We start from the raw sequence: 23,658 nt of genomic DNA on the forward strand, positions 1-23,658 counted from the left end.
ACTTACGGTACTATTGCTGCATCACCCTTTCCTCTTCAAGGAAAACCAACGCAGGCTCAAGATGTAGCAGTGTCCTGTGTGTCCGCCTGGCCGCGACGCGCGTGGAAGGACGAAGCTGCCGGGGTCAGTGACGGAGTAGTGGTGCGCCCATCGCAACGCATCGACGGGTGCAGCGATGAAGCTTGCTGCTCGTGGCCGGCAGGGCCCATGGCAGAGTTGGCCACCGAAGACGGAGCGCGATGGGCCTAGCCATCGCTCGCTGGAGCCTTCTGAGTGACGCGGGCGGCGACTGCGGCCCGACGCTCGGCGTGAGCTTGGCGTGCATCGGCCATGGAGGTGTCGGAGTGGCAGGAGACCGGTCGACGGAAGAGAAGATCCAATGCACCCCTACCTGGCGCGCCAAATGTCGTATTACGGGTTCAGCAAACCCTTGAGAGGTTCAAACTCTAGGGTGCGTGCGGAGATCTCAACCTACCTAGCCTGCCTACTCGCGATCCTCCTAAGCCTAGCGCGACAAGCTCAAAGAGACAAAGAGACACATCGGTTTATCTTGGTTCAGGCCACCTTGCGGTGTAATACCCTACTCCAACGTTTTGGTGGATTTCCTCAGAGGGCTGAGGATGAACTAGTATAGTGGATGAAACTGGCCTCAGGAGGTGAGGTGTTCTTGAGATCAAGGGAGCTGGTGTGGTGTGAGCTAGTTTGACTTGTCTTGCCTCTATGGTTGTGGCTAGTCCTATTTATAGTGGCCTTGGTCCTCTTCCCAAATGTTGGCGGGAAGGGATCCCACAACGGCCGGATTTTAAAGGGGACAAGTAGTACAACTTATCCTGACAAAAGTAGTATTCACTTGCGAAAAGCCTCTCGTCATGACGCTGCGGTGGGCTCGTCGATGACCTCCGTCCTGCCGTCCTGGTAGTCTTGGTCTCATTGCACCAGAATGGAAACTTTGGCTGATTCCTCGGGACTCTGCGCCTGTGGCTTGCCTCCTTTGCACCGAATAGGAAACCTGCGCTCTCCGCCCGCCTGGAGCCCGCCTGGCCTTGGTCGTCATGGCTCACGTCAGCTGAGCCTCGTGAGGTAAACCTTGCCTAGAACTCTCCACCACTCGTGAGCCAGCCCGAGGAGGCCGATCCCCTCGGAGGTCTTGGCGTCGTTCGCCTTGCGAGGGTCTTGAGTTGTTGGTGCTGAAGATGGGACGCAGTAGGCCGTTGATGGAGCCACGTGGTGGGCCGCAGGCAGGCCGGGATGGATACCCCCATATCCAGGACGCCGACAACTGCCTGCCCCTGATTTTGTTTACAGAAGCAACATAGAACTATATGAGTGCCCTTTAAATTTTGGAATTATTCCGGGTTCGTTTGGCCTTATTTATACACTAGCAAAACATGCCCGTGCGTTGCAATGCGAGGAAAAAAAGCATCTTTCATACACACATCCTACAACACCAGCAAACAGTATTCTTAAAAAATCTTTATTGAACAATTTCAAACAATATGAAAATCAACTTTAAGCCACTGGTTTACATAAAACTCGTATCAACGGTTTGATTGACATCATCGTATAGGGGTTGGTAGTGCACTGTGCAAATAGAGAAGATGATTATGTACCTATTTTAACCTTTAGGATATGGTAGTTGATAGGAATCAACATCCCCTATAGTGTCAATAATAGATTATGTGAGAGCATCAAACTGTCATATCTACTAAATTTGAATAGGGTGGAAAACATATATAATAGACATTTATGAAATGCCCCACATAGAGAAGATATTATTTAAGTTTACCTTTTGTTAAAATTTGGAATTATTCCGGGTTCGTTTGGCCTTTTTTATACATCAACTGAGTTTCTGGACATTTAATGTGCATAATTCAAATTTGAACTACAAGCACATGCTCCGGTGCACCAAAGTTGGTTGAAAAATTACATGTGTGTCCTTGGGTGAATAGGTCCCATGCAAGAAATGGGAATGAAATTCAAACACCTGGGCGTCGTGACTCGACCGAGAACATTGAGAAACTTGGTTTTTAAATTCCTGTAAATCCAGAACTCGCCTAGAATCATGAAACTTGCCATGGTGGCATGTGATGGCACTAACATGTTATGGTAAAAAATTGGCTGAATTGGAACAAATTTTGGTATAAGCTTCTTGCAAACCGGAGCTTCTTTCAAGAAGGCTCGTGGTTTTGAGAGGGAACGTGTCACCTTTTTTTGCGATACAATATACATTGCCCCCCCTTGATTTTCTTTACAGAGGCAACATAGAACTATATGAGTGTCATGTAAAATTTTGGGAGAATTCCGAGCTCGCTTGGCCTTTTTATACATTAATTGAGTTTCTCGTCATTTAATGTGCATAATTCGATTTTGAACTACAAGAACATGCTCCAATGCACCAAAGTTGGTTGAAAAATAACATGTGTGTCCTTGGGTGAATTTCTAGGTCCCATGCAAGAAATGGGAATGAAATTCAAAAATCTGGGCGTCGTTGCTCAGGCGAGAACATTGAGAAACTTGGTTTTCGAATTCTTGTAAATCCAAAACACGCCTGAAAATCATGAAACTTGGCATGGTGTCATGTCATGGTACTAACATGTTTTGGTAAATTTTTTGGCCGAATTGGAACAAGTTTTGGTATAAGCTTCTTGCAAACCGAAGATTCTCTCAAGGAGGCTTGTGGTTGTGAGAGGGAACGTGTCACCTTTGTGTGTGAAACGATATACGCTACCCCCCTTGATTTTGTTTACAGAGGCAACATAGAACTTTATGAGTGTTGTGTTAAATTTTGGAATTATTTAGGGTTCGTTTGGCCTTTTTTATACATTAATTGAGTTCCTGGTCATTTAATGTGCATAATTCAAATTTGAACTACAAGCACATGCTCCAGTGCAGCAAAGTTGGTTGAAAAATCACATGTGTGTCCTCGGGTAATTTCTAGGTCCCATGCAAGAAATAGGAATGAGATTCAAACATCTGGGCGTCGTGGCTTGGCCGAAAACATTGAGAAACTTGGTTTTTTAATTCCTGTAAATCCAAAACACGCATGAAAATCATGAAACTTGGCTTGGTGTCATGACATGGTTTAGGGTTTAGGGTTTAGGGTTTAGAGTTAGTTTGTTGTTCGATTTGCGAAGGCACATACATTAACAATGAACAGTCATTTCAGAACAAGTGTTGTCACGTTACAATCAGAAACAAAAGTATTATTGAGACCGTGGGCGTTCTACTTACCATTTATGTGCCGCCACATGTGCCCTTTTTATTAGCTAGGAGGCACCGTGCAGGGTAGCTATTTCAGTACAGGAGGCATGCGATCAGACCCCTGCGCATGCTTATCGGGAGGAGAGCGCTTTGACCTCTGTCTGCTGCCCACCTCTCTTCTAAGGTCTCCGTAATGGCGCCTGAGCCCATGTTTAATGGTGTGACTATGTCTCACTAGACTGAGATTTAAGAGAGAAAAAAGAAAATATGAAAAGAAAATTTTGCACGGATCTTGATGTAAGATCTGACGGACCTATATAGCATCTACTATGATTTATAGCAAGACTGATGAATATATAAGGACGATAGTGGATAATAATTGTCTTACATATTTAGGAAGATAATTAAAAAAGCCACATGCGGCTACGCCCGAAATACACAAGGGCAAAAGAAGAAGGAATATGCATACAATGATTTGGCTCGCTGATCTCTACTTTCTTGATGCGCTGCAGGTCGTGGAGACTAGTTCTCGCAGCGAGCGATGATGATAACTTTCATTTGTTTCATGTCCTTAATACACTGCTTGGCAACATCCATGGTTTCCTCCACCATCTTTTCACACTCGACGCGGAGCATGGCATTCTCGTCCATAAGTTTCTTGACGATGATGCCTGTCCTCTTCAACAAGGCAGCGTTCTTGTCCGCCTGCTTCGCCCTTCCGGCGATCTTCGCCCTCAACAGGTCGTGATCGGCACGGAACTTTGCATTGTCCTCCCCAAGTTGCCGGATGATGCCGGTAGCATGTTCAAACGAGGCTTTCATGCCGTCCTACAACCTCGCCCAGCCGGAGATCTGATCCATCTAGCTATGGACGATCGCATGCATGTGCATGTAAGAGTCCTCGCCTGCCCGCGAGACATTTTCCCAGGCCGCCACGGCACGGGAGGACATCTCTGCTGCACTTGCAGTGCGGCGGGACATCTTTGCTGCTTCCATGGTGCGGTGGACCAGTTTTCTGCATCGACAGCATGGCGGGACCTCCGTGCGGCTTTGGCGGCACGGAGGGACATCGGTGCTGCTACTGCCGCGTGGTGGGACATGTCAGGTGCTTTCGCGGCGAGGTGGGACATCTCTCGTGCTTCCGCTTCCATGCTCGCCTCTCCCTGGTGGTAATCTCTCGACCCAAAACTCATGCTGGCCATGGCAGACGCAAGGGAACGATGTTGAATGACTTGTTTGTTTTTGTGGATGAGGAGTTGAGGAGGAATGTGTAGTCATCTTGGCATAGTATTTATAACCATGTACTAATACGCTCCTAAGTGGGAAACCGTTTAGGTTGTGATCAGCGTGAACATGTTTGCAATTAAATATAGCATGGTAGTAATTTGGAATATGACGAGACGCAAGCTCAAAATTTACTGACGGTTCTAGTTTCGAAGTGCAGCACTATTCCCGGATGGCGTAACGTGGGCACACATTCTCGGCCGTGGTGTAGCAGTTTTGTAATATGCCAGGTACTTCTTTTTCTACTGCCGTGTACGTGCAATAACTGGGCTATCAGATAGATATCTTACGAATATTGGGGTGTTCGACAGGAATAGCCTCGTGGCGAGCTATAGACTAGTCATTTTTCACACGCATTACATCGACACATATAATCTCTCTCCCTCTTTCTCATGCACACACCTAGTCTCTCAGGACTTCTCACACGCACCATATCTAGCTCCCTAGGTCGATGCCACCCACACACACTTGTACTCTGAGTTTAGTATGTTATACACGAAGAGAAGAGGTGCACACACACACTCGTCCTCTCACACATGCATTGTAGTGTTCTCAACCATCTGATTGGCTCTATCATAGGTTCCCATTGCTCCTTGGCCTTGAGATTGAGAAGTTTAAAATGCGGAGGCTAAGTTGGAGGCGCGAGGTTTTGGTTAATGTGCAGGCCGCACACGACACCAACACGACACGAGCTTTGTCTGCCTCGTGCGCAGTCGGGTGAGTAGTACTAGTAGTAGTACTACTTTGATGTGTCGCATGAACTCGCACAAGTATGCAACACTTCCTCAACAAACAAGCATATAAGCTGCTTATACTTCTTACCCAAAGGATCTTTATATCCAACAGATACAAAATATCAGTTTGACTGTTGGAAATTACTTTAACTGCTGAGCTGATGTCGAAGTAATTGTTGCATCGCCACCAAAACCCACCATCTCTTAAGCTAAAGTAGATCGAGCTAACTCCTATATCAGAATATTACTAAGATAAACATAAGGCACTGTAGAATCATTTAGGTGGTGAGCTTGTCAATCTAAATGTGGAGGTACATTGTCCTCGACAACCCAGCCCCGACCAGCAGCTTGGGCGGAACTATGAAGAAGGTCAGCTCCTACACGATGACATCGCCGGGATCCTTGCTGCTTGTCACCTTGATTTCCACCTTAACGGCATCGATCCAACCTTTGGGCTCCCCCAGCAGGTCGTTCGCCCACAGCTTGGCTGCGTAGTGCAGTAGTGGGGACGCCCCCGCTCTGATGCAGACGACCGGCACGATGATAGGCGCGTCGATGTCGAGCACGTCACCGACCAGGAATAGTGCGCGACCGTCCTCCTCCGTGAATATCAAGAGCCGCGGCTTCGACACTGGCACTTGCAGCTGGAGCATCTTGCCGTACTAGATCTTGTGCATGGGCATGGGATGCACAGTACTGATGTGGTGGGGGAGCGGCGGTGGCGGGCCTTCGTAGCCGCAGACGGGCACGGGGTATTTGCAGGGCACGAGCGGACACACGCTCTGGTGATCGAGGAGCTTGTGGTAAGTGACATAGAGCCCACAACCTTCGTGCGGGCACTCCACTGTCACCGAGGAGAGGATTACGTCCATCATCGTGTTCTGCACATCGAAGCCGCTGACACGCTCGCACTTCTGGCACTGCTGCTGGTTCCCGGGGCGCTCGCCGCGACAGTCCATGCAGGCCAGGTGCCCTCCCTTGCACTGCACAAATCAATCGAACAACACATCAATCAAGAAACCTGCACCTTGCTCAATCAGCTGAACAGATGAGGTGTATTCGAACCTCATACACTAGAGGCTTCAAGGGGCGGAGGCATAAGGGGCAGTGGAGCAAGGTGACCATAGAGACCATAGAGATCTCCATCGCCGGGTCCTATTCCATTGGCATGATCTCTCCCTCCTCGTGCACAACCATATCTCGCTTTAGGGCCGGGGCATTACAAAGTTTTACCATCACATGTTCATACTACTTCAAGGTGCATTAAATCAACACATGCAAGTATCAAAAGGAAAGTCACGGCATGCATGCATGTGTTGTAATTAATGCATCGGTAAACGCAAAGTATTGAAATATATCGAGTGCAATGCTTTGATGTGTCGCGTCAACTCATACAACAAGGAGAATTTGATTACAACGCCCCCTCCGTCGCCCATGAGCGTGGTGGCTCGCAGGACTAGAAGAATCTTTCGCTACATGCTCTCCCTCCTGCACGCGGCAGCATGCAACAGTTCATTCGGTGTCATATGGCTAGAAGCATACTAGTAGTACTCCACTGGAGTAGTACCATCATTGTTCGACTTCCCAAATAGGCGAAGAGCCAAGCGAAACCCGGACGCTTGTGAGGCAGTTTCATGTGTAGGGGAGGTAGTATAGTGACATAGTCTAGGATAGCGTGTACCGTGCCTCTAAGCTTAAAATCGTTCGAGTTGGCTCCATGCTATGAGGCCATCATGAAGCATTTTTTTGATTAAAATAATCTTCTGGCCCTACCTGTCATCCTGGTGAATGAAATTTGCATGCTCATCTGGTCAAGACGGGAATATATATTTTAATTTGTGGTGGGGTAAATGTTAGAGGTTGCAGCAAATATATTATACATTCCGGGTCTTTTAGCCAAGTTTAGAGGCAAGCATGTGGGGCCAGTGCTATGATGTGTCACGTCAACTTGTACAAGGAGGAGAAGCTAGATTTTAATACTACACGCCCTCTCCCTCGCCCATGCGCGCGGTGGCTCACAGACGAGGATAGGCTTTTGCTTACTACAACAAGCTATCCCTCCCGCGCGCGATGGATGGACATGCAGCAGTTGATTCGATACTATAGAAGTAGTAACATCATTGTTCGTCTTCTCGAAGAGGTGAAGAGCCAAGTGCAACCCGAACATGGCAGTCTTTGTGTAGGGCTGGGGCGTGGTGCGGAGCCTTGGACCACGCATATAGCCAGGCTCTTGCATGAGACAAAATTGCCATGTAGCAGGCTATAAGCCCACTATTGTACTTGCTATTAATATTATATCCCTATAAACCAGAAAGGAGGGACTACTCCCTCCATTCCTAAATAATCCCTCCATTTTTATTTAGTCTGTGTATTAGCTTTGGTAAAAGTCAAGCTATATAAACTTTGACCAAGTTTATAAAAAAATTAACATAAGTGAAAGTGCAACTATCCCTAGGTGGTTTTGGTAATTCCTAACAACATATAGCTCATTGAGCTAACATTATGCCAAGATAAATATTTCAGGAAAAGCTCAATGGATGGCATGGCATGGATGAGAAAAGTGGACCCCTCAAAATACTAAGGACAAAAGGATTGGATCAAGCTCCAAGCTCAAGACTCTACATTTTATATTTTAGTGATCCAAGATCACATTGAGTCTATAGGAAAAGCCAATACTATCAAGGAGGGATGAGGTGTTTCTTAATGAGTTTCTTGCTCCATAGTGCTTAGTGATATGCTCCAAAACCCTCAACTACTTTCCCACATCCACATATGACCTAAACCAAAAGTCAAACTCGGCCCCACTGATTCTTCCTATCCGGCGCCACCGAGTTCAGATGTCATAGCCACTGCCACAAACCCTAGGCAAATCGGTCTCACCGATAGGGATCTCGGTCTCACCGAGATGGGATTGTAATCTCTCTATTTCCCTTCGTAACATTTCGGTACCACCGAGATGAGCGATCGGTACCACCGAGATTGCAATGTAAACTCCCTGTTTCGTTTTCATAACATTTCGGTCCCACTGAAATGAGCGAACCGGTCCCACCGAGTTTACCTGACCAACTCTCTGGTTAGCTTATTTCCAAAATTGGTCCTACCGAGTTTGTGTAATCGGTCTCACTGAGATTACGTTATGCCCTAACCCAAACCATATCGGTCCTACCGAGTTGCATGTCGGTCCCACCGAAAATTCTAACGGTCACTAGATTTGCTGAATCGGTCTGACCGAGTTTCCCTATTCGGTCCCACCGAGTTTGGCAAGTTGTGTGTAATGGTTAGATTTTGTGTGGAGGCTATATATACCCCTCCACCTCCTCTTCATTCGTGGAGCGAGCCATCAGAACGAACCTACACTTCCAAGTTGCATTTTCTAAGAGAGAACCACCTACACTTGTGTTGAGGCCAAGATATTCCATTCCTACCATATGAATCTTGATCTCTAGCCTTCCCCAAGTTGCTTTCCACTCAAATCTTCTTTCCACCAAATCCTAATCCTGTGAGAGAGAGTTGAGTGTTGGGGAGACTATCATTTGAAGCACAAGAGTAAGGAGTTCATCATCAACACACCATTTGTTACTTCTTGGAGAGTGGTGTCTCCTAGATTGGCTAGGTGTCACTTGGGAGCCTCCGACAAGATTGTGGAGTTGAACCAAGGAGTTTGTAAGGGCAAGGAGATCGCCTACTTCGTGAAGATCTACCGCTAGTGAGGCAAGTCCTTCGTGGGCGACGGCCATGGTGGGATAGACAAGGTTGCTTCTTCGTGGACCCTTCGTGGGTGGAGCCCTCCGTGGACTCGCGCAACCGTTACCCTTCGTGGGTTGAAGTCTCCATCAACGTGGATGTACGATAGCACCACCTATCGGAACCACGACAAAAACATCCGTGTCTCCAATTGCGTTTGAATTCTCCAAACCCTTCCCTTTACATTCTTGCAAGTTGCATGCTTTACTTTCCGCTGCTCATATACTCTTTGCATGCTTGCTTGAATTGTGTTAAGATTGCTTGAATTGTACTTAGCTAAAATCTGCCAAAGACTAAAATTGGGAAAAGGATAAGTTTTTGTTTGGTCAAGTAGTCTAATCACCCCCCTCTAGACATACTTTCGATCCTACAAGTGGTATCAGAGCTTTGGTCTCCATTTGCTTTGATTTCCATAGCTTTTGGTGGTCATAGCCTTGGTTTCACAACCTAGGAGAGTATGGCGTCTAGCGAGGGAAATTATCACCGTAGAGGTCCTTACTTTGATGGTACTAATTTTGCTAGTTGGAAGCATAAGATGAAAATGCATATTCTTGGACATAACCCCGCCGTTTGGGCTATTGTGTGTATTGGCTTGCAAGGTGAATTCTTTGATGGGAGAGAACCGAACCGTGAAGCTAGCGCGGAAGAGTTGAAGATGCTGCAATACAACGCTCAAGCTTGTGATATCCTCTTCAACGGATTGTGCCCCGAAGAATTCAACAAAATCAGCCGTCTTGAGAATGCAAAGGAAATTTGGGATGCTTTGATTGATATGCATGAAGGTACCGACTCCGTCAAGGAATCCAAGTTGGATGTGCTTCAAAGTCAACTTGACAAGTTCAAAATCAAGGATGGTGAAGGTGTCGCTGAAATGTACTCTAGGCTTGCTCTTATCACAAATGAGATTGCCGGCTTAGGAAGTGAAGAGATGACCGACAAATTCATCATCAAGAAGATCCTAAGAGCTTTGGATGGAAAATATGATACCGTGTGCACATTGACCCAAATGATGCCCAATTACAAAGATCTCAAGCCAACGGAAGTCATTGGAAGAATTGTTTCTCATGAGATGTCACTCAAGGATAAGGAGGAACTTCACAACAAGTGAAGTGGTGCTTACAAAGCCTCATGTGAAGCCCCCACATCATCAAGTGAGAAACAAACCTTCAATGAAGAATTGAGCTTAATGGTGAAGAACTTCAACAAGTTCTACAAGAGTAGAAGCAAAGAGAAAAGCTCCAAGTCAAGGTCCTACAATGACAAAAGATCTTCTAGTCGAGAGCGTAATTGCTACAATTGTGGAAGACCCGGACACTATTCCAATGAGTGTACGACACCCTACAAAAGAAGAGAAGAATCACCTAAAAGGAGAAGTAGAAGAGAAGAATCACCACCAAGAGGGAGGAGGAGTAGAGATGATCGTTATGAACGAAAAACATCCCGAAGAAGCAAGGATTCGGAAAGGAAGGACAAGTCATCAAGGGGCTACACAAAACGAAGACATCAAGCTCATGTTGGTGAATGGGTATCCGGCTCCGACTCCGACAATCACTCCGAGAGAAGCTATCACTCCGACTCCGAATATACTCAAGATGAAGGTGTTGCCGGTCTAGCACTTGTGTCAACTAACTCCTACGACATATTTGATTCACCAAATGAAGGACTTGGAAGATGCTTCATGGCTAAAGGCCCAAAGGTAACACACCCCAAGTATGTTGATTTCAATAGTGATGAAGATGACTTGTTAGGTGATGATGATTTACTTGTTGACAACTCTAGTGATGAATACTATGATGAAACGTCAATTAATCATGCTAATCAAGATAAAACGAATGACAATGATAAGGAGAAGATTGAGCTTCTAACTAAAGAACTAAACACTCTTAAGTTAGCTCATGAAACTATCTTAGAAGATCATCGAGAACTTTTAAGGACTCATGAGAAGTTACGCTTTGAAAAGCTCAACCTTGAGCAAGAGCATGAGTTCTTAAAGGCAATCAATGATGATCTTCGTAAGAAAAGTTCTTCTTACATTGCCAAGCGTTTACTCTTATCTACTTACATGCCTCAAGTCAAGTCTAGTAACAAGAACAAGAAGGATTCTTCCTCTAGTAGTAACAATAATCATGCTAAATCCAATGTTGTTGCTTCTAGTAGTTCTCTTGATTCCACTAATGATTCTCTTAGCCAAGTTACACTTGAGCAAGAAAATAGCTTATTGAAGGGAATTATAGAGAAAGGTGTTTACAAGAGCCTTGCCGGGAGTAAGCAATTTGAGGAAATTGTACGCAAGCAAGGAAGGCACCGGAAGAACCAAGGTGTTGGTTTTGAACGAAAGTTCAATGCCAATGGAGTTGAGTGGGAAGAAGATCAATACCCCAAGACGAAGTTTGTTCCTCAACAAGAGAAGTATGATCCTACTTCCTTCAAAGGGACACAAGCTCAAGATGATCTTCCACCACAAGACCACAAGCAAAAAGGCAAGGATAAGCTTCAAGAGGATATTGATGCATTTGAAGAAGCTCCTAAGGCCTTGGTCAAGTGGGTTCCCAAGACTACATCAAGTTCTACTTCATCAAGTACAACTACAACTCCAAGGATTCCCATCAAGATGATGTGGGTCCCGAAGAAGAAGAACTAGAGAGTTCTTGAGGGTGACTCCGCCAACATATTTCACTCATATCATTTTGGCAATAACAAGTGCAATCAACTTCCACATCTTGCACTAGTTCAAGGAGTCACAAACCCTCTTGTTGGTAAGACAAGGGACAAGGTAACCTAATGTTCTCATAGACATCATCTTGTGTGTGCATCACTCTATGTCTATGGATATCCTTGTTTGTTCCTTGTGGGACTAACCCGTGTAGGTCTTGAAAGTGCAACTCACTCCAAAGGATTGCTCCAAATGATCTACATAAACATTGAGCATCCACATCTTCAACACCTACATGAAGTCATCATCGACAAAACCCAAGGTTAGTTCATCCCTCTTAAGGGGGATCTCACATCTAGGGGAGCTTTACTCTAAGAATTGAGTCAAAGCAACTCTAATGGTGTGAACACATCAATGCATTATGTAAAAGTGGTAACCCCACTTGAGCTTAAACGATTAGTATGACCTATGATCAAATGTTCTCATTTGACTCCTAAGTCAATATACTCATATATAGATGACCTAGTCATCGCCAATTGCTTGATAGATGCTAGAATTGGTTGTGCATGCTTTGCCACATATTTCATTTGCCATTTTTATTGTGTGAGCATGTTGGTTGCATATTTTACTCATTCAAGGACATCCACTTGTTGTTTTGATTGATTGGTTTCTTTTTCATTTGCCAAGTGGATGGGCAAGAATGCCTAAGAACCTTCTCTAGCTATCTATGCTTTTCTTGTCTCAAACTCTATTCATGCTACATCACAAAATTTGATCAAGTCAGATTCGAACCACTCTGTGTGAGGAGCACTCGGAGTCCCTGATTCGTCATAGACTTAAACTTCCAAAACTTGTTTGTGCATTTCGGTCTGACCGATTCTTCCATTTCGGTCATACCGAGATCACTAAGTCGATCTAGGTTTTCAATCTCGGTGCAACCGATTTGAACTTTTCGGTCACACCGAGTTGCTGTAACTGTTAGCTGTTATGCATCTCGGTGCCACCGAGTTGTTCCAATTGGTCACACCGACAGGGTCGGTCTATATATGCCCACGGACAAACCTTTGGAAATTTTCTCCGAACTCTTTCGCCCGCGCTTAGCCTGCTCTGCCTCCAGGGTCTCCGGATCGTCCTCCTCGTCGCCAGCTGCCTCCTGCCGCTGGTCTCCACTGCTGTCAATGGAAATCATCCCCGCCGTTGCCGCCGTAGCGAGTTCATCGCCGAACTAGGGTATGGACTCGATCACTGTGCCATCCCCATCTGATTCCTAGCACATTGTGTTCACCATGAATCTTGCCACGATTGAAACTATCTCATCTAGTCAAAACACTCCGTAGATTAGAGATGAATTGAAAATTTAGGGTTAGGTTTCCGCCGAAACCATCTCGGACCCACCAAGTTGTAGAACTCGGTTCCACCGATTCGGCCAAGGCCATTGCACATGTGATTCTTGGTCTGACCGAGAATTGCAAATCGGTGTGACCGAGTTCAGGACTTTGTGAAACCCTAGCAGTATCGGTGCCACCGAACTGTGAGTCGGTCTGACCGAGTTCACTAGTTTAGGTTCCAAAAGCTGCTTCGGTATCACCGAGTTTACAAATCGGTAGATCCAAAATGCTTTCTGTGGAAAACCGAAACTAAGTTTTTGACTCATTATTTTTGCAAAAAGCTCTGTATTTTGTGATGCTCAACGACTCTATCTTGTCTATATCTATTCACAGGGTCTGCTGTCAGTATTTGCAATATGTCTGATCAGAGTGACAGCCAGAACAAGTCAGAGGAGCAGGTTCATGTGAGTGAGGGCACTAGTCCCTCTAGCACCTCTGATGATGGCAGCAGGAGCACCCCAAGCAACTTACCCAAAGCTGCCACCAGGGACAGAAAGAAGAAAACCTCAGAATCTGAGGATGAAGACTATGTGGCCATTGAGGATGAGGCCACTTCCAAGAAGAAGGTGCTCAAGAAAGAATATGGATCAGCTGCAGCCACTAAGCCTGGTATGAAGACCAAAGCACCTGCAAAGAGAACTCCCATGTCTAAAGCCAGAGCCTCCACTCAAGTACCTTTGGAATCTGAACCCAAAGAGGCACCTGCAAGAAGGATTCCGACTTCCAAACCTAGGAAGGTTGCCACTAGGGAAACCATGAAGTTTACCATTGAGTAAGAAGATGAAGCTGTTGGCCAAGACAAGAAGAAAAAGAGAGTCAGAACCACTACTGCCAAGGTTCTTGGAAATCCCTCTATGAGGAGAGACTCTAAAGAAGAGGAAGAAGAAGAGGTTGCTGCACCAGCACCCAAAGCACAGAAGCTTATGGGTGATGCTATAAGGTCAGGGGCTTCTTCATCAAAGCCCAAGGAAGCACCCAAGGCTGCTTCCAAGCCCAAGACTGCACCTAAGAGGAATACCAGGAACATATCTGTTGCTGAGAAGAACAAGGCCCCAGTGCCTGAAACTGTTGCTGAAGAAGAAGATGATGAAGAGCATGTCTTGAGAAAATTAAAGCCAAAAATTCCAGATCATAATGATGCTCATCCTGTAGCTGAGAACATGAAGCTGAGAAAGGATGCAGGACTCAGACAGTGGAGGTTGACTGATCCTTATGCAGTCAGGAGGAGAACTGTTGTGGACTACAAGTTCCATACAAAGGAACGTCAGGATTTCTATGAGATAGTGCTGCTGGACAAGAAGCCAATAGTATGTGACATGAGGTGGGTGGACTGGAAGTACATGAAGGAGAATGAAGAACACTATCCTGGTGTGTATGACAGCTTCAGTGCCTGTGGAGTGGCAGACTTTGTTGGGCAGAAGCTCACAAAGTGGAATGATGAGCTCATAATGCAATTCTACTCCACAGCACACTTCTATCCAGATGGCAGGATATCATGGATGTCTGAAGGTATTAGATACCAATCAACAATTGAAGAATGGGATAATCTGATCAATGAGGAGAAAGAGGATGACTTGGATGTCTATGCCAAGAAGAAGATGGATCACAACACTATGGCACATATATACAAGGAGATCGTAGATGCTGCTGTTGAAACACACAAGTTTGGATCAGTACATTACCTTCTGTCAGGACTGCCAACCATCAACTGGATCCTCAGGCACACTCTATTGCCCAAGTCAGGTGATCACAACATGATCAGAGGCCATGCAATAAATCTTCTACACTTATTTGATGTGCCACAAAAGTTCAAGGTCATGAGCCTTATAGTTGAAACTATCAAGAGGACAGCTGCTGACCAAAAGAGAAGTTGTGGGTATGCCCCACAGATCTAAGAGCTGATTAACTCCAAGATGGGCACTGGCCCATACTTGTTGGACAAGGATCACATGCCTATCTATCCATACTTTGAGGACAACCAAGTGGTTATGGATGAAGATGAACCATCTTCTGTGCAAGCATAAGCAAAGAAGGAGAAAACAAGGACTGAGAAGGCTACCAAGATGCCAACAATGGAAGAGGCATATCAGTACTTTTTAAAGAGCAAACAGGATCATCTTGGCTACTTGATTGCATCCACTCTGAGGATTGAGAAGGGGCTGGCCACCTTGACTCAAAACTAGGAGAGCTTGGAGAGGATCATGGAGCAGAAGTTCTATGACTTGGATGTGAAGGTAACTGAGATCCAGTCTGTTGTTGAACAACTTCAAGATGATATGCAGGAGAGGAATGGCAAGACAACCACTGAGGCATTTGCTAGAGTGCCTAGAGCTCAGAGATCAGCTGCAGTGCCAGTGACAGACACCAGAGCCACTTCATCTGCACCAGCAATAGCCCCAGTGCAACCAGCTCCAGCACCTACTCCACCAGCTCCATTCACATCCACTGAAGTCTTCGTCCAAGGAGCCATCTCTACACCACCACCTGAAGATCAAGCCTGAGAGACGATTTAGTGCTATGCATTTTCTATGAACTTTTTGGTAACTTGTTGCCAAAGGGGGAGAAAAATGTATAGATCATAGGCTTCGAGAGAGAGCGTTGCTTTTTATTCTCTCTTGCTTTGGTGGTTGCACTTTATTTGCTTGTTTGAGATACTTTATGTCTGTGTGATACTTGGATGATCATGTGTTTGATCATATGCTACATTAATGCTTGTTGGATGACATTATCTTTTTATCTTTCAATTATTATCATTTTGAGCGCTCCACCAAGATGTATGTGACATGGAAGAGTAACCCATGAGCCTAAGTCTTTGTGCATTTGCAGTCCAAAGCAAATCTTAAACTATGCACAAATTTAGGGGGAGCTCTTGCTTATCACATACTTCTCAAAGAGATAATGTTTTTCACTCTTATTATCATTTGTCGAAGCTCTGATCTATATGTTGTCATCAGTTACCAAAAAGGGGGAGATTGAAACTGAAACTATCCCTAGGTGGTTTTGGTAATTCCTAACAACATATAGCTCATTGAGCAAACATTATTCCAAGATAAATATTTCAGGAAAAGCTCAATGGATGGCATGGCATGGATTAGAAAAGTGGACCCCTCAAAATACTAAGGACAAAAGGATTAGCTCAAGCTCAAAGCTCAAGACTCTACATTTTATATTTTAGTGATCCAAGATCACATTGAGTCTATAGGAAAAGCCAATACTATCAAGGAGGATGAGGTGTTGCATAATGAAGTTCTTGCTCCATAGTTCTGAGTGATATGCTCCAAAACCCTCAACTACTTTCCCACATCCACATATGACCTAAACTAAAAGTCAAACTCGGCCCCACCGATTCTTCCTATCCGGCGCCACCGAGTTTAGATGTCATAGCCACTGCCACAAACCCTAGGCAAATCGGTCTCACCGATAGGGATCTCTGTCTCACCGAGATGGGATTGTAATCTCTCTATTTCCCTTCGTAACATTTTGGTACCACCGAGATGAGCAATTGGTCCCATCGAGATTGCAATGTAAACTCCCTATTTACTTTTCGTAACATTTTGGTCCCACCGAAATGAGCGAACCGGTCCCACCGAGTTTACTTGACCAACTCTATGGTTACCTTATTACCAAAATCGGTTCTACCGAGTTTGTGTAATTGGTCTCACCGAGATTACATTATGCCCTAACCCTAACCATATCGGTCCTACCGAGTTGCATGTCGGTCCCACTGAAAATCCTAACGGTCACTAGATTTGCTGAATCGGTCTAACCGAGTTTCCCAATTCGGTCCCACCGAGTTTGGCAAGTTGTGTGTAACAGTTAGATTTTGTGTGGAGGCTATGTATACCCCTCCACCTCCTCTTCATTCATGGAGAGAGCCATCAGAATGAACCTAGACTTCCAACTTGCATTTTCTGAGAGAGAACCACCTACACTTGTGTTGAGGCCAAGATATTCCATTCCTACCATATGAATCTTGATCTTTAGCCTTCCCCAAGTTGCTTTCCACTCAAATCTTCTTTCCACCAAATCCAAATCCTGTAAGAGAGAGTTGAGTGTTGGGGAGACTATCATTTGAAGCACAGGAGCAAGGAGTTCATCATCAACACATCGTTTGGTACTTCTTCGAGAGTGGTGTGTCCTAGATTGGCTAGGTGTCACTTGGGAGCCTCCGACAAGATTGTGGAGTTGAACCAAGGAGTTTGTAAGGGCAAGGAGATCGCCTACTTTGTGAAGATATACCGCTAGTGAGGTAAGTCCTTCGTGGGCGATGGCCATGGTGGGATAGACAAGGTTGCTTCTTCGTGGACCCTTCGTGGGTGGAGCCCTCCGTGGACTCGTGCAACCGTTACCCTTCATGGGTTAAAGTCTCCATCAATGTGGATGTACGATAGCACCACCTATCGGAACCATGACAAAAACATCCGTGTCTCCAATTGCATTTGAATTCTCCAAACCCTTCCCTTTGCATTCTTGCAAGTTGCATGCTTTACTTTCCGCTGCTCATATACTCTTTGCATGCTTGTTTGAATTGTGTTCAGATTGCTTGAATTGTCCTAAGTTAGCTAAAATCTGCCAAAGACTAAAATTGGGAAAATGATAAGTTTTTATTTGGTCAAGTAGTCTAATCACCCCCCTCTAGACATACTTTCGATCCTACAATAAGCAATAAGAAACCAATATAATTAGATTTATTATTGAATGTACTTTCACATCATATAGATTTGTTATGATAAATGTTTATATTATTTTTATAAACGTGGTCAAACTTTGTGAAATTTGACTTCAGTCAACTCTGATATGCTGACTAAATAAAAATGGAGGGAGTATTTGCCTTTCTTGAGATTTCAACAAGTGACTACATCCTAAATCAGTACATACGGAGCAAAATGAGTGAATCCACACTGTAAATAAATACATAGTTCTCTCATTTTCCTCTTCGCCTTGGTCGCGGTGCACAATATTGAGTATACTACTACTGACTAGTCTCTTTTTGACTCGGATTTACGTTGATATGGCTTGAATGCTAATAGTGCAGAGGGTAGCGGTTCCCGAAACATTGAACGGTCAATGATGCATTTGCATTCAATTAGCATGCAGAGGTAAGCAATTGGAGAAGCAGAATGGAGCCAGTACGATGTGAATGCAACGCAGTTTGGACTCTCATAAATGCGCCCACCACTCCAATCCATCTACTCCTAGTCACTGTGCAACACTGCCCACTCCAATCCAAGACCAAGACCAAGTGACCAGAAGCCACAAGCACCCATGGCGTCGATGGACGCGAGCGGCAGTCGGCTGTGCAGGATCGTACAAGACGCTGGCCTGCGGCCCGTACCGTGCAACGTTTCTAGACAATGCTGGCGACCGCCGGCATCATAGCCCTCGTCGACGCCGGCTTCGCCTCACGCATGTGCCAGATGATGGTCGACTCCATCCGCAAGTTTGCCGATGTCAAGAAGCATGCAGACGACCTTGCTGACTACTCCAGCCCACGCACCCATGCTCCTTGTTGCCTGCCACCCTCATCGGCCTCCAAGGTGATGAACTCTTTGAAGCACTGGTGGCCCCGCATCTGCCAGAGGTCGCGACGATGAATGTGCACATCGAGGCTGCGCTCGCCGCGCAGTGCCTCGCCATGCAAGAAACCGTCAACCTGCACATCCACGTCTAGGGGAAATCGTCTACATAGGCCACTACAAGGCCAGCGAGGACAGAAAGACATTGGCCTTCTTCCAGCGACTGGAATCTTTGGACGCCATTGTTCAGAAGCACATCGACCTGGCCACAAAAGCCACTACTACTTAGCCGTCGTTCGGTTGGCCAGCACCCTGAGTCGAGGAGGTGGACGTCATCGATGGATGCATCTTTCTTCATGCCTCCTATAACCAGCACTACATCACCTTGTGGCCTTAATGTTTTATTAGTGTATGTCATTTTTATTCCAGTCGTAAATGACATGTGTGATCCCTTGCTCTTATTTGATGTTAATTATATGTAGTATCACTGTCTTCGACCTGGTGTACTACCTAGGTCGTGGTTTATTAGTCCCTTTTGTAATTTGTGCTAAATTTTGACCAAAGATTTAACTGACAAAATATTAGTGCATGTCAACAAAAATTATATCATTTGATTTGTATTTGAACATAGTTTTCAATGATATAATTTTGGTGACATGCATGAATGTTTTGTTAGTCAAATTTATGGTCAAAATTTGGCACAAATTAAGATGGGGAGCAATAAACCAGGACAGAGGTAGACTGGTCCATCACCATCATGTTTTGTGTCTAATTTTTACTTCAGTGACCCAACCTACATGGAGGGTGTGCTGTATACATTGGCGTGACAACCAAACTTATATATTCAAAACTGAGCATTACTACAAGTCACGAGTTCAAAACGAGAAAGTGGAACAAGCACATCATGCCCGTGCCATTCACGTCGCACCCCAACATGGTCATGGTGCACAATGTAGTAAATGACTAGTCTCTTCTTGACCCGCATTTACATTGATACGACTTGAATGCCGAGGAGGGAGAGTGTAGCGGTTCCCGAGACGTTGAACGGTCAATGATGCATCCTTAATTAGAATGCAGAGGGAATTAGTTAGAGAAGTGGAATAGAGCCAGCATGATGTGAATGCAACAGAGTTTGGATTCTCATATAAAGGAACCCCACCACTCCAATCCATCTACTCCTAGTATCTGGGCAACACTACTTACTCCAATCCAAGTCCAAGTGACCAGAAGCCACAAGCACCTATGGGGGCGATGGACACGAGCGGCAGTCGGCTGGGTCAGATCATCCAAGACGTTGGCCTATGGCTGTGGGTGTCAAAAACGGTGGATCTCGGGTAGGGGTTCCCGAACTGTGTGTCTAAGGCTAATAGTAACAGGATGGCCTCCTCTGTTATGCAGGAGAACATTACGAAGCTCCGGGAGGCCGGATATCTGGCCGCAAACATTGCGCACCGGCTCCCAGACGCAGGGCAGATCGTCCCTACTCCAGAACCCCATGAGAGGGTCGTATTCCTTGCCCACTTCGTCCGCGAACTAGGATTCCCCCTCCACCCATTTGTTCGCGGGCTCATGTTCTACTATGGGCTGGATTTCCACGATCTTGCCCCAATTTCATCCTCAACATCTCGGCATTTATCGTCGTGTGCAAGGCCTTCCTCCACATCAAGCCGCACTTCTGCCTGTGGCTGAAGACCTTCAACGTGAAGCCGAAGATGGTGGTCGGCCAGCAAGCGGAGCGTGGAGACACCATGGTGAGCAAGATGCCCAACGTTATTTGGTTCGAAGGCTCCTATGTGGATACCGTGAAGGGGTGGCAATCGGGGTGGTTGTACATCAACGAGCCGCGTGACGCCCGAGGGAGTCCTGGATTAGGGGGTATCCGGACAGCCGGACTGTGTACAACGTCCGGACTATTGAAGCGTGAAGATACAAGACTCAAGAATTCGGGCCGTGTCCGGATGGGACTCTCCTTTGCGTGGAAGGCAAGCTTGGCGATCCGGATATTGTGTTTCCTTTCTTGTAACTGACTCCATGTAAAGCCTAGCCCTCTCCGGTGTCTATATAAACCGGAGAGGTTGGTCCTTAGAAGGCCGATCACAATTACAATCATACCATCATAGGCTAGCTCTTAGGGTTTAGCCTCTACGATCTCATGGTAGATCTACTCTTGTACTACCCATATCATCAAAATTAATCAAGCAAGAAGTAGGGTTTTACCTCCATCTAGAGGGCTCGAACCTGGGTAAACATCTGTGTCCCTTGCTTCCTGTTACCATCAGCCTTGACGCATAGATCAGGACCCCCTACCCGAGATCCGCCGGTTTTGGCACCGACATTGGTGCTTTCATTGAGAGTTCCTCTACGTCGTCGCGGTCAGGCTCGATGGCTCCTTCAATCATCATCAACGACGCTTTCCAGGGTGAGACTTTCCTCCCTGGACAGATCTTCGTGTTTGGCGGATTCGCGCAGCGGGCCAATTCGCTTGGCCACCTGGAGCAGATTGATGGCAATGCCCCCGGCCACCAGGTCAGGTTCGGAAACTTGAACTACACATTGGATATTCGCGGAGACTTGATCTTCGACGGATTCAGGCCAGCACCAGGATCGCTGAACAATCACGATGAGCACGGCTTAGACCTGCTGTCAGACGATGCTCGGGATATCACCCGGGCAGAAGCCCCGGATCTAAATCCGGGGCAGGTTGCGTTGCCTAAGGACGAAGGGCTGGACCCCGCCCCGCAGGCCGTACCCTCATCATCGATGGAGCCGAACACAGACCTCACTTCTGAGGGAGCCTGTGACTCCGGACCCCCGGATTCATATCCGGTTGTAGGTTCTAGTCCGCGCGTCCCTGAGCCCGCTGAACCTGGTTGGGCTCTTGTGATGGAGTTCACCGCAGCGGACGTCTTTCAACACTCGCCCTTTGGCAACATGCTGAACTTATTGAAATCTCTCTCTTTGTCAGGAGACTCTGGGTCGAACTATGTCTGGCTTGAGTGGGAAGCAGACACGACGGAATTCGTTGCCCACCCACCACCCACTTCATTGCCACGATCGATGATCTAACCGACGTGCTTGACTTCGACTCCGAAGACATCGACGGTATGGACAACGATGTAGGAGAATTACAGGAGCCACAGCTCATAGGGCGGTGGACGGCCACCTCCTCATACGATATATATATGGTGGACACTCCGAAGGAAACCAATGGCGATGAGGCAACGGAGGATAACCCATCGGGAAGAAAAGCAAAGCATGGGCGTCGTCGGCGCCGCTCCAAGCCCCGCCACAGCGATACCGGCCCTGGAGATGAAAATAATCCGGATGGCGCCGAAGAAGAATATGACCCTGACCAGCCTGCCTTCAAGCAGGCTGAACAGGAAGATGAGCAGGCCAGCCCAGAAGAACAGGCAACGAACGCATACCCGGAGGAGGACAACAACGTGCCCCCCTCTGAAGACGAGATTAGCCTCGACGACGACGAATTAGGCGTGCCTGAGGATCCCGTAGAGGAGGAGCGCTTCAAGCGTAGGCTTATAGGCACTGTGAGGAGCCTGAAGAAGAAGCAGCAGCAACTCCAAGCTGATCAAGATCTGCTCACAGATAGATGGACTGAAGTCCTGGCAGCCGAGGAATATGGACTCGAACGCCAAACGGCTGACCGGCCACCCCGTGGCTGGGATAAAACGGGATATCAGCCCGGATACCAGCCTGCACCCCCACGCCAATACACTACGACTCAGGGCAACATGCAAGACCTGCAAGATATTCTGGAAAACAAAGCAGGACAACCAAGATCGATCTACGGATTGAGAGGGTGCGCCCCAGCGCGCGACGATGATCGTCACGCCAGATACGTAATCAACAAGTCCGGCCGTGCCGAACACAGTAACCCAGACCAATTCGAGCTGCGTAGCAACATAGCCCGGTACAGAGGCGCCGCACACCCCCTCTGCTTCACTGACGAAGTGATGGACCATGAATTCTCAGAAGGGTTCAAACCCGTAAACATCAAATTGTACGATGGCACAACATACCCCGCAGTATGGATCAAAGATTTCCTTCTCCACATTCACATGGCCCGCAGAGATGATCTACACGCCATCAAGTATCTCCCCCTTAAGCTCAAAGGACCAGCCCGACACTAGTTAAATAGCCTGCCAGCAAATTCCATTGGCAGTTGGGAAAACCTGGAAGACGCATTCCTCGATAACTTCCAGGGCACATATGTGCGACCGCCAGACGCCGATGACCTGAGCCACATTACTCAACAGCCCAGAGAGTCAGCCTGGAAATTCTGGACTCGGTTCCTTACTAAAAAGAACCAAATAGTCGACTGTCCGGACGCCGAAGCCATGGCGGCTTTCAAGCATAATATCCGTGACGAGTGGCTTGCTCGACACCTCGGCCAGGAAATACCCAAGTCTATGGCAGCTCTCACAACCCTAATGACCCGCTTTTGTGCGGGTGAGGATAGTTGGCTGGCTCGTAGTGGCACCACGCCACATTCCGGCACTTTGGACGGTCGCGATGCTAATGTCAAGCCACGGCGTAACAGGCATAAGAGACAGAACAACGGCGACAACACTGAAGACACGGCAGTCAATGCCGGATTCAGCGGATCTAAGTCTGGTCAGCGGAAAAAGTCGTTCAAAAGAAATAATCAGGGACCGTCTAGCCTGGACCGCATATTGGAGCGCTCGTGCCAAATTCATGGCACCCCGGACAAGCTAGCCAACCACACCAATAGAGACTGCTTGGTGTTCAAACAGGCCGGCAAGATAAACGCCGAAAACAAGGACAAGGGGCTTCACAGCAACGATGCCAAGGAGCCCCGGCGTCCGAATACGGGGGAACAAAAGAAATCCCCCCCTAGGGGAAAACGGTCAATATGATCTACGCCACTCACATCCCCAAGCGGGAATGGAAGCGAGCACTACAGGACGTCTATGCGATGGAGCCAGTCACCCCCAAATTCAACCCATGGTCAGCTTGTCCGGTCACCTTTGATCATAGGGATCATCCTACTAGCATCCGTCATGGCGGCTCAGCCGCATTGGTCTTAGACCCAATCATCAAGGGATTCCACCTCACGCGAGTCCTTATGGACGGCGGCAGCAGCTTGAACCTGCTTTACC

Source organism: Triticum aestivum, chromosome 4B, assembly GCF_018294505.1.
Source record: "Triticum aestivum cultivar Chinese Spring chromosome 4B, IWGSC CS RefSeq v2.1, whole genome shotgun sequence".
Lineage (NCBI taxonomy): Eukaryota > Viridiplantae > Streptophyta > Magnoliopsida > Poales > Poaceae > Triticum > Triticum aestivum.